General features: G+C 38.3%; 1 protein-coding gene across 2 annotated transcripts in view; it reads left to right on the forward strand.

Moving 5' to 3' along the window:
* The first annotated feature begins 1,239 nt into the window (after nt 1-1,239).
* The window catches only part of gprc5ba (G protein-coupled receptor, class C, group 5, member Ba), a 33,872-nt gene continuing 21,986 nt past the window's right edge, over nt 1,240-13,125 (forward strand). The window contains exon 1 of one of the 2 annotated variants that reach the window (XM_059347144.1): nt 1,240-2,213. The gene's annotated coding sequence lies outside the window, so the exon portion shown is untranslated. The remainder of the gene's footprint in view (nt 2,214-13,125) is intronic. The other variant, XM_059347145.1, reaches the window with a different exon arrangement.

Below are 13,125 nucleotides of genomic sequence, written 5' to 3' on the forward strand. Positions count from 1 at the left end.
GTGAGTGTTGTTGTTGTTGTTGTTGTTGCTCAGCAGGTGGTCCCTCTGTTTGTTTGTGGTTCAATCACCGGCTCTTCTGTTCACATGTTGATGTGAGCAAAACACTAAACCTTAAACTGCTTCTGATGAATAAACCACACATGCAGCTTAGATTAACTCTAAATTGCCCATAGGAGTGAATGAGAGCGTGAATGGTTGTCAGTCCTTTGATAGTCTGGTGACTTGAACCCCACCCCTCCAGATAAAAGGTTAAGGATAATAAATGAATGACTTGTTAAACCAGTGCCTGCTGCCATCATTGTCTGTCTGCAAATAAGAGGCAAAATGTGTGTTTTGTGTAAAAGTGCTAAGCTTATATATGAAGTCTATTATTTTACTGAACTGGTTGTTTAAGGAGGAAGAAACTGATTTCTATTATGGCAAAATATTCACAATGAAAGGGACATTTAAAGTGGGGTCATCCCTCTGTTCCCCGGGACCTGTGTTTTAGAAAAAAGGTCCTATGTCCCCTACAGCAGGGGTCTCAAACTTGCTGCCCGCGGGCCAATTGCGGCCTTGTGACGATATTTTGTGGCCCCCACCTTGGTATGAAAGTTTAATGTGAGTTTTTTTATGAATGGCACTTTACCGTGTTGTGTGTGGAAGGTCCCTTTAATTACTTTTTTTGGTAATTTTGTGTCTTTTTTTAAATAATTTTGTGTCTTTTTTGGTAATTCTGTGTCTTTTTATGTGGTAATTTTGTCTGTTTTTTGGTAATTTTGTGACTTTTTAAAAATATTTTTGTGTCTTTTTTGGTAATTTTGTGACTTTTTAAAAATATTTTTGTGTCTTTTTTTAGTAATTTTGTGTATTTTCTTGTAATTTTGTGTCTTTTTTAGTAATTTTGTGTATTTTTTGGTAATTTTGTATCTTTTTAAAATAATTTTGTGTCTTTTTAAATAATTTTGTGTCTTTTTAAATAATTTTGTGTCTTTTTAAAATAATTTTGTGTCTTTTTAAAAAAGAATTTTATGTCTTTTTTTTAATATAATTTTGTGTCTTTTTTGGTCATTCTGTGTCTTTTTAAGTAATCTAGTTTTTTTTCTGTCATTTTGTGTCTTTTTATAATAATTTTGGTACTGCCTCCAGCCTTGAGAGCCTTTGAGACCCCTGCCCTGTAGCAATACATACCGAAACACGATGTGAACGTCTCTTAAGAGCTTTATTCTGAAAGAGACAACCGGAAATGGAGCTTTAATAGTCCACCTTGACGCTCTATTGGTATATTTTCTATGAGTTAGCGCAGTGAACCAGGCAAAACCAGTATCGCGAACTGGACCTAAGCAGGAGTAGAGAGTCCAGACTGGGAGTCCAGCTGCACCAGTGACACCAGGACGTTAGTGTGACGAGGTGTGTGTCTGTGTGTGTGTCTGTGTGTGTGTTAGAGACAGACAGAGAGCCGCTGTGCGCCTAGAAAGCATTTATTAAGCTGCTCTCTCTGTCAGCCACCAATTAATTTATCGGATAGTAAACCAGACACCAGGAGAGAGGACAGAGAGGAGTTAGTGGCGGCTCTGGAGAGCTGTCACTTTCTGTCTGTGTGTGTGTGAGAGAGAGAGTGTGTGTTCGTGTGCGTGTGTGTGTGCGGAGAGGGATTATCAGCACGCGCGTAATGCGGAGCGCAGTTTTTGGTGATGCGTTCAGTCGGGAGATGTGCAGCGCGGAGCAGTGAACCTTCAGCGGCATATTGAGGCGCAGGAGCAGCAGAAGGAGAAGAAGGAGGAGAAGGAGATCCTGCAGGTTTTTTTGGAGGGTTTTTTTCCGTCTCTGCGCGTCACAGGATTCCGACTCATTGTGTGTTTCATTTATTCCATCAACGCTCGTGTTCCTCTGCTGCAAAGTCAAAGATGCGCACCGCTGAACAAAGGATTTAAGGGGGAAAACGAGCAAGAATCCCCTGCACGTTTTTAATCCTGACACCCCGGGGTGCTTCGTCCATGTCCGTTCTGCAGCGGAGGACAACAGACACGGGCTGAATAAGCGGGTTCCTGTGGTTTTTTCAGAGCGGAGCTGCAGGAGGAACCATCTGGGCTGATCGAGTCCATGTGGATGGAGAGAGAGTCCTCAGCCAGCGGAGCTCTTTCCGAAATGTGACATTTTGACTCTGCCATCAAACCTGACAACTGTGCATCTGCCTTCATTCTCCTCCAGCGGATTTGTTTACATCGATTAAGGTACGTGCTGCTCCCCATGTAGCCCTCAGCATATTGATTATCAGAGCTGGGTGTGTGTGTGTGTGTGTGTGTGTGTGTGTGTGGATCAGTGTGGAGATGCGTGCCAAATGATTTATATTCAGAAGGTAGGGCTGTTTGAGCTGATCCCATTGGGGGGTCTGGCTTTATTTCAATGCATTGTGTTGTAATAATTGTTGCCAGTGAGGTGGAAGTTGCATCACTGACAGCAGAAACAGCAGAAACACGGTGTCGATGCACCAAATGCTTCTAGGTGTGTGGAGCAGAAAGGAAGGGCAACGCAGTGTTAGAGACAGAAATATACATTTATAAACAGATCAGGCTGCAGAAATGTCCATCTACACACACACACACACACACACACACACACACACACACACACACACACACACACACAGGGCCTTGACCTCAAAGGGCATTTCACATAAAACATGTTAGGTTTAACCCTTTGGAGTCTGGGGCTGTTCTGTTGGTTTTTGACTCTCAAAAAACACTAAAGATTTACAAAAAAAACCTAACACAAACTGTATAAACCATTTACAAAGTGTTCATCCTGTCATGTTGGTATCGTTGTTTTCAGTACAACCTCACCGATATGACCAGATTGTTATTTTTTTTCATTTTGACTTACTGGATCAATATTTTGAACACAAAAACACACCAAAAACATGCACACAAAAAAATACAGAAACACACACAAAGAAAGCTATAAAAAACACAATAAAATGACAAAAAACATGTAAAAACACACAGAAAACACACAATAAAATTACAAAAAACACACATAAAATGACACAAAAAATGACAAACACACACAAAATGACAAAAAACACACATAAAAACACAACAATGCACAAAAAATTGCAAAAAATTACAAAAAAACACACAAAAAAATACTTAAAAACATTAAAAATGCATTAAAAATGCATTGAAATGCTGAATGCACACAACAAAATTCAAAAAAATCTCTGCAAAAACTTAAATAAAATCATGTTAGACTTGGTCGAGGTAGTTTTAACCTTTGCTGAAAAAGAGTTGATGCGTTAAAATGAGAAAATAATTGTCAGATCATATAAATATGGGTATAGAACACATTTTTTTATGTGAATGAAGGGCAAAATAAAAAAGTATTCAAAAACGGCCAAAATAGGCTCAGAGCCCAGAGGGTGAACTACAAACATGGAGGACTTTGACCTGTGTGACAAACAATCTACCTCATTGATAAATTATAGCATTTTTAGTAGCCATTTATTTATTTTTATACTTATTTATTACATCACATCACATGTCCTTGTTCTTGTTCGGTATTTTAAAATGTTTTTACTCATGTTGTTTTCTATTATGATTGTCTTACTATAAGGGTTGTCACAATACTAAAATGTTCAACTCGATACCGATACTCAGGAAAATATTCGATACTCGATACCATTTTCGATACCACAAGGATAAAAACAAAGACCCCAAAATTTAACAGAAATATTTTTATTAACAAGAAAAATGCAACATGTAAAAATGAACAGAACCACAGATTAAATATTTATAATAAAAACAGTTGTGCAAAAAGAAACTGCAACTATGGTAACAAGCTTCAGGTCTGATGTAGTGCAAAAAATAAATAAATACAATAAACAATAACAATTAGAACAATATTTTGAGGTTGTATGCTGTGCTCGGGGGGGATCGATACTTTTGAAAATGAGTATCGTATCCGGATACGTTTTAGTATCGATACTTTTTTGAGTATTGATACTTTTGACAACCCTACTTACTATGCATTACTTATGCATTGGCACTTTTAATTTGGTTTTATAGTTATATCCTATATAATGACAATAAAGACTATTTGTATTTGATTAAGGGCTGATTGGCTGTAGCACATTTTTCTCAGGAGGATTAAAAAAAAAAAAAAGGTTGGTGTCTTTTAGTAGCCGTGCCTCCATTTTTACTCCAACAATACATGGGGGGTATTTACGGAGTGTCAATCACCCTCCAGTCTTTATTTAGAGGTTAGATGTCACACACACACACACACACACACACACACACACACACACACACACACACACACCTCAGCAACAATGGTCTTACTGCAAACACACTCTTCTGGAACCCCCAGGGACACTCCCATGTGGCTGGTATTGTCAAGAAGTGTGTGTGTGTGTGTGTGTGTGTATTCTTGTTCTTCCTACATAGTGAGGACCGGAACATGTTTTTAACCAACAGAGTGAGGACATTTTTGCAAAGTGAGGACATTTTGGCCGGTCCTCACTTCTTTAAAGGCTTTTTTGAGATTTCAGACTTTGTTTTAAGGGTTAAAGGTTACATGATGATGATGATAATTAACTGAAACTGTATTGTGTGGTTACAAAACTAACTAAAATTATAGTGAAAATGTCCTTCATTTTCGTCTTTGTCAACTTTTTTCATACATAATGAAGATGGATCAGACAAAGTAAATAAAGGCAAAATTTTAACTTTATTTAAACTAAAACTAAAGCATTTTAAAAACAAGTACTAAACTAAAACTAGCAATTAAAACTAACTGAATTTGAAAACAAAAAATCACAACAAAATAAACCTTGCAAGGGAATTCACTGTTCCAATGAGAGACCACACAAAGATAGAAGTACAAGAATGTGTGTGTGTGTGTGTGTGTGTGTGTGTGTGTGATTGCTTCAAGGTTTGAATTGAAGTTTTACTATTTTTGCAAATTCCACAATTATAAAATTGGCTTCTTAGAAACGTGTCTAATTTTCATTGTTTTATGTAAAAGTAGGTCCCCATTAGCTCTCTACAATCTCTAGAAAGGGTGGTCCCCACAGGTGATGATTAAAACGGGGGTCCCCATGATGTATGAAAACCAGTATGTGTGCGTGTGTGTCTTTTTCATTGTTAAAATAATGAAACGTCTTGGCTTCTTAGAAAAGTATCTCATTTTCATTGTTTTCTGTAAAAGTAGGTCCCTATTAGCCACCAAATACTCTGTGTGAGATATGCTAATTCATGTAAATGAGGTACCCTGAAAGCATGTTTACCGTTTTTTCTGGATGTCCTCATAAATGCTGATTAAAACATCACTTGATTTCAGAGGTTTGAAGGCGTGTATAGGCGAACTAAGCTGTGGCAAGTTTACTAAATTTTTTTCAGCTCTCTATAACCTCTAGAAAGGGTGGTCCCCACAAGTGATGATTAAAACTGGGGTCCCCATGATGATGATGTATGAAAACTAGTGTGTGTGTGTGTGTATGTGTGTGTTCTTGTACTTCCTACATAGTGAGGACCAGAACACATTTTTAACCAACAGAGTGAGGACATTTTGGGATTTCAGACTTTGTTTTAAGGGTTAAAGGTTACATGATAATGATAATTAACTGAAACTGTATTGTGTGGTTACAAAACTAACTAAAATTATAGTGAAAATGTCCTTCGTTTTCGTCTTTGTCAACTTTTTTCATACATAATGAAGATGGATAAGACAAAGGAAATAAAGGCAAAATTTAAACTTTATTTGAACTAAAACTAAAGCATTTTTTTAAAAAAAAGTACTAAACTAAAACTAGCAAACTCACTCTAAAAACTAATTAAAACTAACTGAATTTGGAAATAAAAATTCACAACAAAATTAAAACTAAAACTGGTGAAAAATCCCAAACTATTATAACCTTGTAAGGGAATTCACTGTTCCAATGAGGGTCCTCACAAAGATAGAAGCACAAGAATGTGTGTGTGTGTGTGTGTGTGTGTGTGTGTGTGTGTGTGTGTGTGTGTGTGTGTGTGAAAGAGCATTCTCCAATGTGTGTTTGCATAAAGCTGCTCCTTAGGTCAGCTAAAACCAAACCTCGTAAACAAAAGGCTTGTTGTCCAACTCTGGGAATAAATTGCTCTTAAATGGCCACTTGAGTCCAATTAGACCAGGGAAGTTAGTATGCAAACGGAAGTCAATGTATGGATTGACTTAGTGTTTGTCAATAGGCAGATGATAGAGGAGCCTGCAGCAGTATTTGTGTAGTGAGAAGCTCCGGGCCTCTTCTGGAGTTCTGTTTTCCATCATTAATCAATATTCAGCAGCGTGGGGCTGTTTATTCTCAGACGGAGCTTTCAGGAGTTAGTTAGCTTCCTCGTGGGAAAAGAGGATGCTACAGTATTTGTCCTCAGGGCTGGTGCCATATGTACCCAGTTTGGATGATTGTGTGTGTGTGTGTGTGTGTGTGTGTGCATGCGGCCTCTTTATGTACACATGACACAGCATACGAGTGTATGAGCTGGATTTACTTACACACTGTAAAAAAAAAAAAAGGTTTAAAAACAGATAAAACACTAAATCAGAGGGGAATTATCTTGCTGCATGGACAGAAACAGACAGAGGTCAACTTTGGAGTACTTTGAGATGTAAAACAATACTAATTGCTAAAAATGTCAAAATGGATGAAGATCTTATTTTATGGTGTTCCACTGGGTTCCGTTATGGGTCTACAACTTTTTTCATTACACTGCAAAAAAGGTGTTTAGTCTAAAAACCAGATCAAACAGTAAATCTGAGGGAAATGATCTTGCTGCATGGACAGATAATTTACCTTGACAAGATTTCTGAAATTAAGATTCATTTTTACATCTATTTTTTGTCAGTTTGTGTCTTTTTGGGTCATTTCACGTCTTTTTTGTTCGTTTTGTGTATTTTTAATGGTCATTATATGTCCTTTTTGGTAATTTTGTCTTCTTTTGGTCAATTTGTGTCTTTTTAGTGGTCATTTTTACAAATATTTTTGGTAACTTTTATCTCTTTTGTAAATTTTTTGTGACCAAAATAAGATGTAAAAAGACACAAAATGACAAAAAAAAGACACAAAATGACAAAAAAGACAAAAAAAACGACACAAAAAAGAAACACAAAAGACGTAAAATCACCAAAAAAAGACACAAAACGTTTTTTCTATCTTGGTAAGAACCAGCAAGCTGGTTTTTAGACTAAACACCTTTTTTACAGTGCAGGCCTTAGAGAACAGCCATATTGAAAGGCGAGAGTGAAGAAGTCCATTCACTGCTCCGGCCTTTCGGTCGTCGTCACCATGAAGAATCTGACAGTGGAAGTATTTCCCCCCAGCCTCTCCAGACATCCCCGGCCATCCTAATTAGGCCTCATTACCATGTGACTGGGCTCACAGCGACACCATATGCTAATTGACTCAACAATTAACAGTGCCAGCGCCTCCCGCCCCTCCCTCTGCTCCCCTTTCTCCTCCTGCATCAACAACCGATGGGTGGGATTTTTACATATATTTTTGGTAATTTTGTGTCTTTTTTGGTCAATTTGTGTATTGTGTGTAAAATAAGGAATTAACTCTTAAAACAAGATAAATTATCGAACACTTCTAAATCTAAAGTTTTGTTTTTATCTTGGTAAGAAACAAATAATTGTCAGGTCACTCTGCTCGGGCCAGTTCATCACTGTCTTGTTTTAAGAGTTCATCTCTTATTTTAAGCGTTCAACATGCTTATTTCTAGATTTAATAATCTTAATTTAATAAATCTTGTCAAGGTAAATCATCTGTCCATGCAGCAAGATCATTTCCCTCAGATTTACTGTTTTAACTGGTTTTTAGACTAAACACCTTTTTTGCAGTGCATTTATGCAACTTCCCTGCTTCTCCTTTCATATATGTGCATTTGTGCTCATGCACCCCTCCTCCCCTCACACACACACACACACACGCACACGCACACACACACACACACACACACACACACACACACACTCACACTCACACTCATGCTCCAGGCTCAAGGCTCGCTCCAGTTCTTCCTTCACATCGGCCTGTTCTCCTCTCTGATAATATCACTCTCTAACCAGATCTGATCTCTGGGATCAATCCCTCCATTCATCCATCAGTGTGTCTATAATAGAAGAAGGTTTTTGACTTCACACAGGAGCACAACACATGACACCGGAGGTTTCAGGCTCTGTTTTTAGGCTTGGGATGCCTTCACATCCAACCCATCGGTTGTTGATGTAGGAGGAGAAGAAAAGGCCAAAAAAAGGTACAAAAAAGACAAAAAAAGACACAAAAAAGACAAAAAGGACACAAAAAAGACCAAAAAAAAGACACAAAAAAGACACAAAAAGGACACAAAAAGGACACAAAAAAGACCAAAAAGACAAAAAAAAAGACACAAAAAAGACACAAAAAAGACACAAAAAGGACACAAAAAGACGTAAAATGACCAAAAAAGAAACAAAAGACGTAAAATGACCAACAAAGAAACAAAATACGTAAAAATGACCAAAAAAGACGTAAAAACACACAAAAAAAAACACAAAAAAAAGGACACAAAAGTTTTTTTTTATCTTGGTAAGAAACTAATAATCATCAGGTCACTCTGCTCGGGCCAGTTCATCACTGCTGGCAGCTTTAATTTATCTGGTTTTAAGAGTTAATTTCTTATTTTAAGTGTTAAACATGCTTATTTCTAGATTTAATAATCTTAATTTAATAAATCTTGTCAAGGTAAATTATCTGTCCATGCAGCAAGATCATTTCCCTCAGATTTACTGTTTGATCTGGTTTTTAAACACCTTTTTTTAGTGCAGTCTTGCCTTTCACTATGTCTGTCCTCTAAGCTTCTATCTGCACGTCTATTTTGTCCTCATAACTCCTTTTCAATATTTTAGCAGCCCCCCATACGTCAGACCTTGACGTCTACCGCATCGTTCCCCCTCTTTCTTCTCCCTCCCCTTTTGATTCTCATTTTTATCTGCCATGCGAGGGCTCGCTGACGTCACTGTGGAGCGGTTACAGATGAAGACAGACGGATCAGATAATATGATGTAATTCACCGTTATTGTTCGTTCTGTTTGAAGGACGTTGGATTGGTTTCCGGTGGTGAGCTAAATGCATTCCTTTGCATTTGTTCAAGGAAAAAAAAACAGAAGTGAGGATCAATGTCAATGTGTTCTCAAGTATCTCTGCACAGGAAACTGGTGCTCAGAGTTGCCTGTGCATAGATAGAAAAACAGAGTTGCCTGTGCATAGATAGAAAAACAGAGTTGCCTGTGCATAGATAGAAAAACAGAGTTGCCTGTGCGTGCTGCTGTGTAGCTGTGATGTCAGCTTTGCTTATTTCTGCAAATGTTCACCACAGATTTCTTCCTCAGGACTTGGAAATCTCATGTAATTTGGCTGTTCTTTTGCAATTTTCTGCGTAGGAGGTCTCAGACTGAATGCAGGATTGAAAAGGAAGGACATGTCTGCAGAGTCACAAGTTCAGTGATGACTGAATGTCTTTTTTTTTATGATGGCATCACCCTAAAAAAGATGAAAATCCTCCACCAAAATCCTCATTTGAATGAAGTGATTCATAGGATTAAATTAGTTAGTTACTTTTGTTTAAATCAACTTTTTTTGATGAGTTTAACTCGTCAGTTTGCTGCTCGACCTCGACATTAATACAGTTAATAATCGTTTGTGTGTGGCAGGCAGGAGAGAGGACAGTTTTGTGTTTGAAAGAAAAATATATCCTTTTTTCAATAAGTTTGAACTTTTAGACCAGGGGTCTCAAACTCAAATTACCTGGGGGCCACTGTAGGCAGTATCAAAATGGCCAAAAAAGACACAAAAGTACTTAAAAAAGACACAAAATGACAAAAAAAGACACAAAATGACAGAAAAAAACACTAAATTACTTAAAGAAGAAACAAAATGACAAAAAAAGACACAGAATTACAAAAAAAGACACAAAATTATTTTTAAAAAGACACAAAATTACCAAAAAAACACACAAAATGATAAAAAAGACAAAATTATTTAAAAAAGACACAAAATTACCAAAAAAATACATAAAATCACCAAAAAAGTAATTATAGGGACCTTCCACACACAACACGGTAAAGTGCCATTCATATAAAACTCACATTAAACTTTCATATCAAGGTGGGGGCCACAAAATATCATCACGAGGGCCACAATTGGCTGTTAGAAAATGTTTTGATCAAAGAAGTCAGAAACAATCAGTCCCAACCACCACTGGAATCTGATCTTATCTACGAATAATATAATACTTTTTTAACGTAGCCTAATCTTTATCTGCAACTGTGCAGAAATATTGGGTTTAAAGAGAATGAACAGACAGTTAAAAAAAGCAACTTTTGAATTCTGATTTCGAATTTGAATGCCAACTTTACTAATGAACACTCGAACCATCCGGTACTACAGTGTAAATACCAACCGTTACCCTCTCTAGGGTTAGCAAGCTAGTGAGTTTTGTTCCACTTTTTTGTAAGCAGTGTAGCATGAAAGCATGGTGGAATTAGTAAGCTAGCTAGCTAACAACAGTGTCTTGAGCTCTCTTCCTGGCCATCCTGTTGTCACTCCCAGCTCTTTAGCTGCTAATGTTTGATGAGTGCTACTCAAGAATCTGAATTAGACACACCGGGCTTTCCATTAACGTCAGAGTAAATCCATCAGCATCACTTTCAGCCGGACAGAGCAATAAGTATAATGCTGAACATGAGGGTTGATGGATTAGTCAAACAAACCTCCGACTTTAGAGACCAACAGCCGTGTTTCCTTTAGAGGGAAGTGTCCACCGGGAAAGTCTCAGGCCACGCCCTCTTAAATGTCCTCTCACTCTGCGTGTCTGCATTACTAAAAGGCTCCAGAGGGATTTAGAGACTCTGGAGGTGACGTTTGGTTTTAGATCGTCGGGTAATCGCTTAGTGACAGTTTCGACCGTGACGTCACATACGCAACGGATTAAACACGGGAGACTCAACTGTGGCCGCCGCCGCTAACTGTGCACAACGTCAGCAACTGATCATAAACAAACCAGCATGGCTAATTATGCACAGCATCTCCGCTGATCATAAACATTGCGATCGTGAATTAACCGGCATCACTAACTGTGCACAGAGTGTCTGGTGCTTGTTGTAAACAAACAGAGATCGCTAAGTGAACACCTCCTGCAGCAGCAGCACATACACACTGTACTGCTACAGAGCTAACTGTTAGCCTGTTAGCACATACACACTGTACTGCTACAGAGCTAACTGTTAGCCTGTTAGCACATACACACTGTACTGCTACAGAGCTAACTTTTAGCCTGTTAGCACATACACACTGTACTGCTACATAGCTAACTGTTAGCCTGTTAGCACATACACACTGTACTGCTATAGAGCTAACTGTTAGCCTGTTAGCAATTTGCAGGCTGGATGCTAAGGAGTTAACATCCCCTCCGGCTCTGCAGCTGGGAGAGACTGCTGCAGGAGGACTGTGCCGCGGCTCGTTAAGAAGAGTAAGAAGGAGTCTTATAAAGTCTCCAAAAACACCAGAAAAAGTTGCTGGATTTGTCTTCAGTCGCTTTCTTGAAAAATAGTCTCTAAGGGGGTCTGAAAAGTCGCTAAATATAGCAACAAAGTCACTAAGTTGGCAAAACTGCTTCGCCGACTTTTACAAATGTTGCGTGTTGTTGTGGCGTCGAGTGCTACGTGACATCCTGTTTAGCGTTCTATCCAATCAGTAACCAGGCTTTTTACAGGGGAGAAAAAAGACCCTGCTCTTCTACAGGGACGAAAAAAGTCCCGACAAAAGACCGCTCTTGACGGCTCGTATTCAGATTAGGGGAGTTTCGGCGAGTGAGACCCGCCTCATTCTGGGTATTGCCCGGTAGTGGAAACAGCCCTAATGTTGTTATTTTTCCTGTGAACATGGAAAGTGCAAAGTGACACTACAAATAGTATAATATTAATAATATTAGTGTAACCTAATCTTTAGCTGCAACAGTGCAGAAATACTGGGTTTAAACAGAATAAATAGACAAAGCTGCACAGCACTCAAAAGTTGATTTTGTATTTCGAATGTTATTAATGAATAATGTCTCGAAGATTTGAACTTTTTCAGCAAAGCCCCAGCTCGGAGGAGGCCTCTGTCCACATTAAGCTCCTTTTCACATGCAGCTTCTTCAAAACTCCAGAGAGGATAAATATTAAAAGCCAGCTTGGTGACGTCAGAAACGCACATGTACAGGTAGCATAAAGAGATTTAGCAGCCAGCTAGCTGACTGCTAGAGACACATGAGAGACACAAGAGACACATGAGTCAGAGGAGAAGAAAGACGTATATATGTAATATATCTAAGACCTTAGGTAAGACAGACAGTTCCCTCCATTCTTGACAACGTTTCAGCCCAGACTGCAACTCTAGGAACGACCTTAAGCCAATTATACTCAGTGAAGACGCTAAAGCAGCTTGAGATAGAAGTAAGAAGAGATAAAAGACGAGTCTGAGACGCCTCTAATGACAAACGTAGCTAGAAGAGCATACAAGCTTATTTAGAAACGCAGATGTGTTTTTAATCCAGAGTAAATCTTGAGACAGGACACCGAGACAGCGCGGTTATTTTAATCCTCTGGGGTCTATGATTTGTTTAAAGTGCTGAGTCATGTAAAGCCAAAGAAATGATAGTTTTAATTTGATAGTACAAAATTTTTTCTTCAAGTATAAAAGTAGGATGGGACGAGGCAGGCGTGGCAAAAATGGAAAAAAGGTGGCTTCCATATTAAAAATGCAGGAAGATTTCTGAAAAAGGGAGATGTAACAGTTTTTTTTAGATCGCTCTAACAAAGCTATTTTTTTTATTTTTCTTAAAAAAAAACATATGTAAACGTTCAGGAAGAACTCAGGACACCCAAAGTGAAGTCGGATCAATGATAGGTATTATGGTTTTGCCAAAAATGCTTTCTGTTCGAGGCCAGAAATTCCAGTCTGTCCAACTCTGGCTGCTGTCACTGTTCAGGAACATTCAGGTGGCAGTTAATTCTGTTGATTGCTCTGCTCTGATTGCCTTTGATCTTTGATGTGATTACAGTTACAGATACACGCACACACACATGCGCATAAGC

The sequence above is a fragment of the Centropristis striata genome, chromosome 13 (assembly GCF_030273125.1).
Source record: "Centropristis striata isolate RG_2023a ecotype Rhode Island chromosome 13, C.striata_1.0, whole genome shotgun sequence".
Classification (NCBI taxonomy): domain Eukaryota; kingdom Metazoa; phylum Chordata; class Actinopteri; order Perciformes; family Serranidae; genus Centropristis; species Centropristis striata.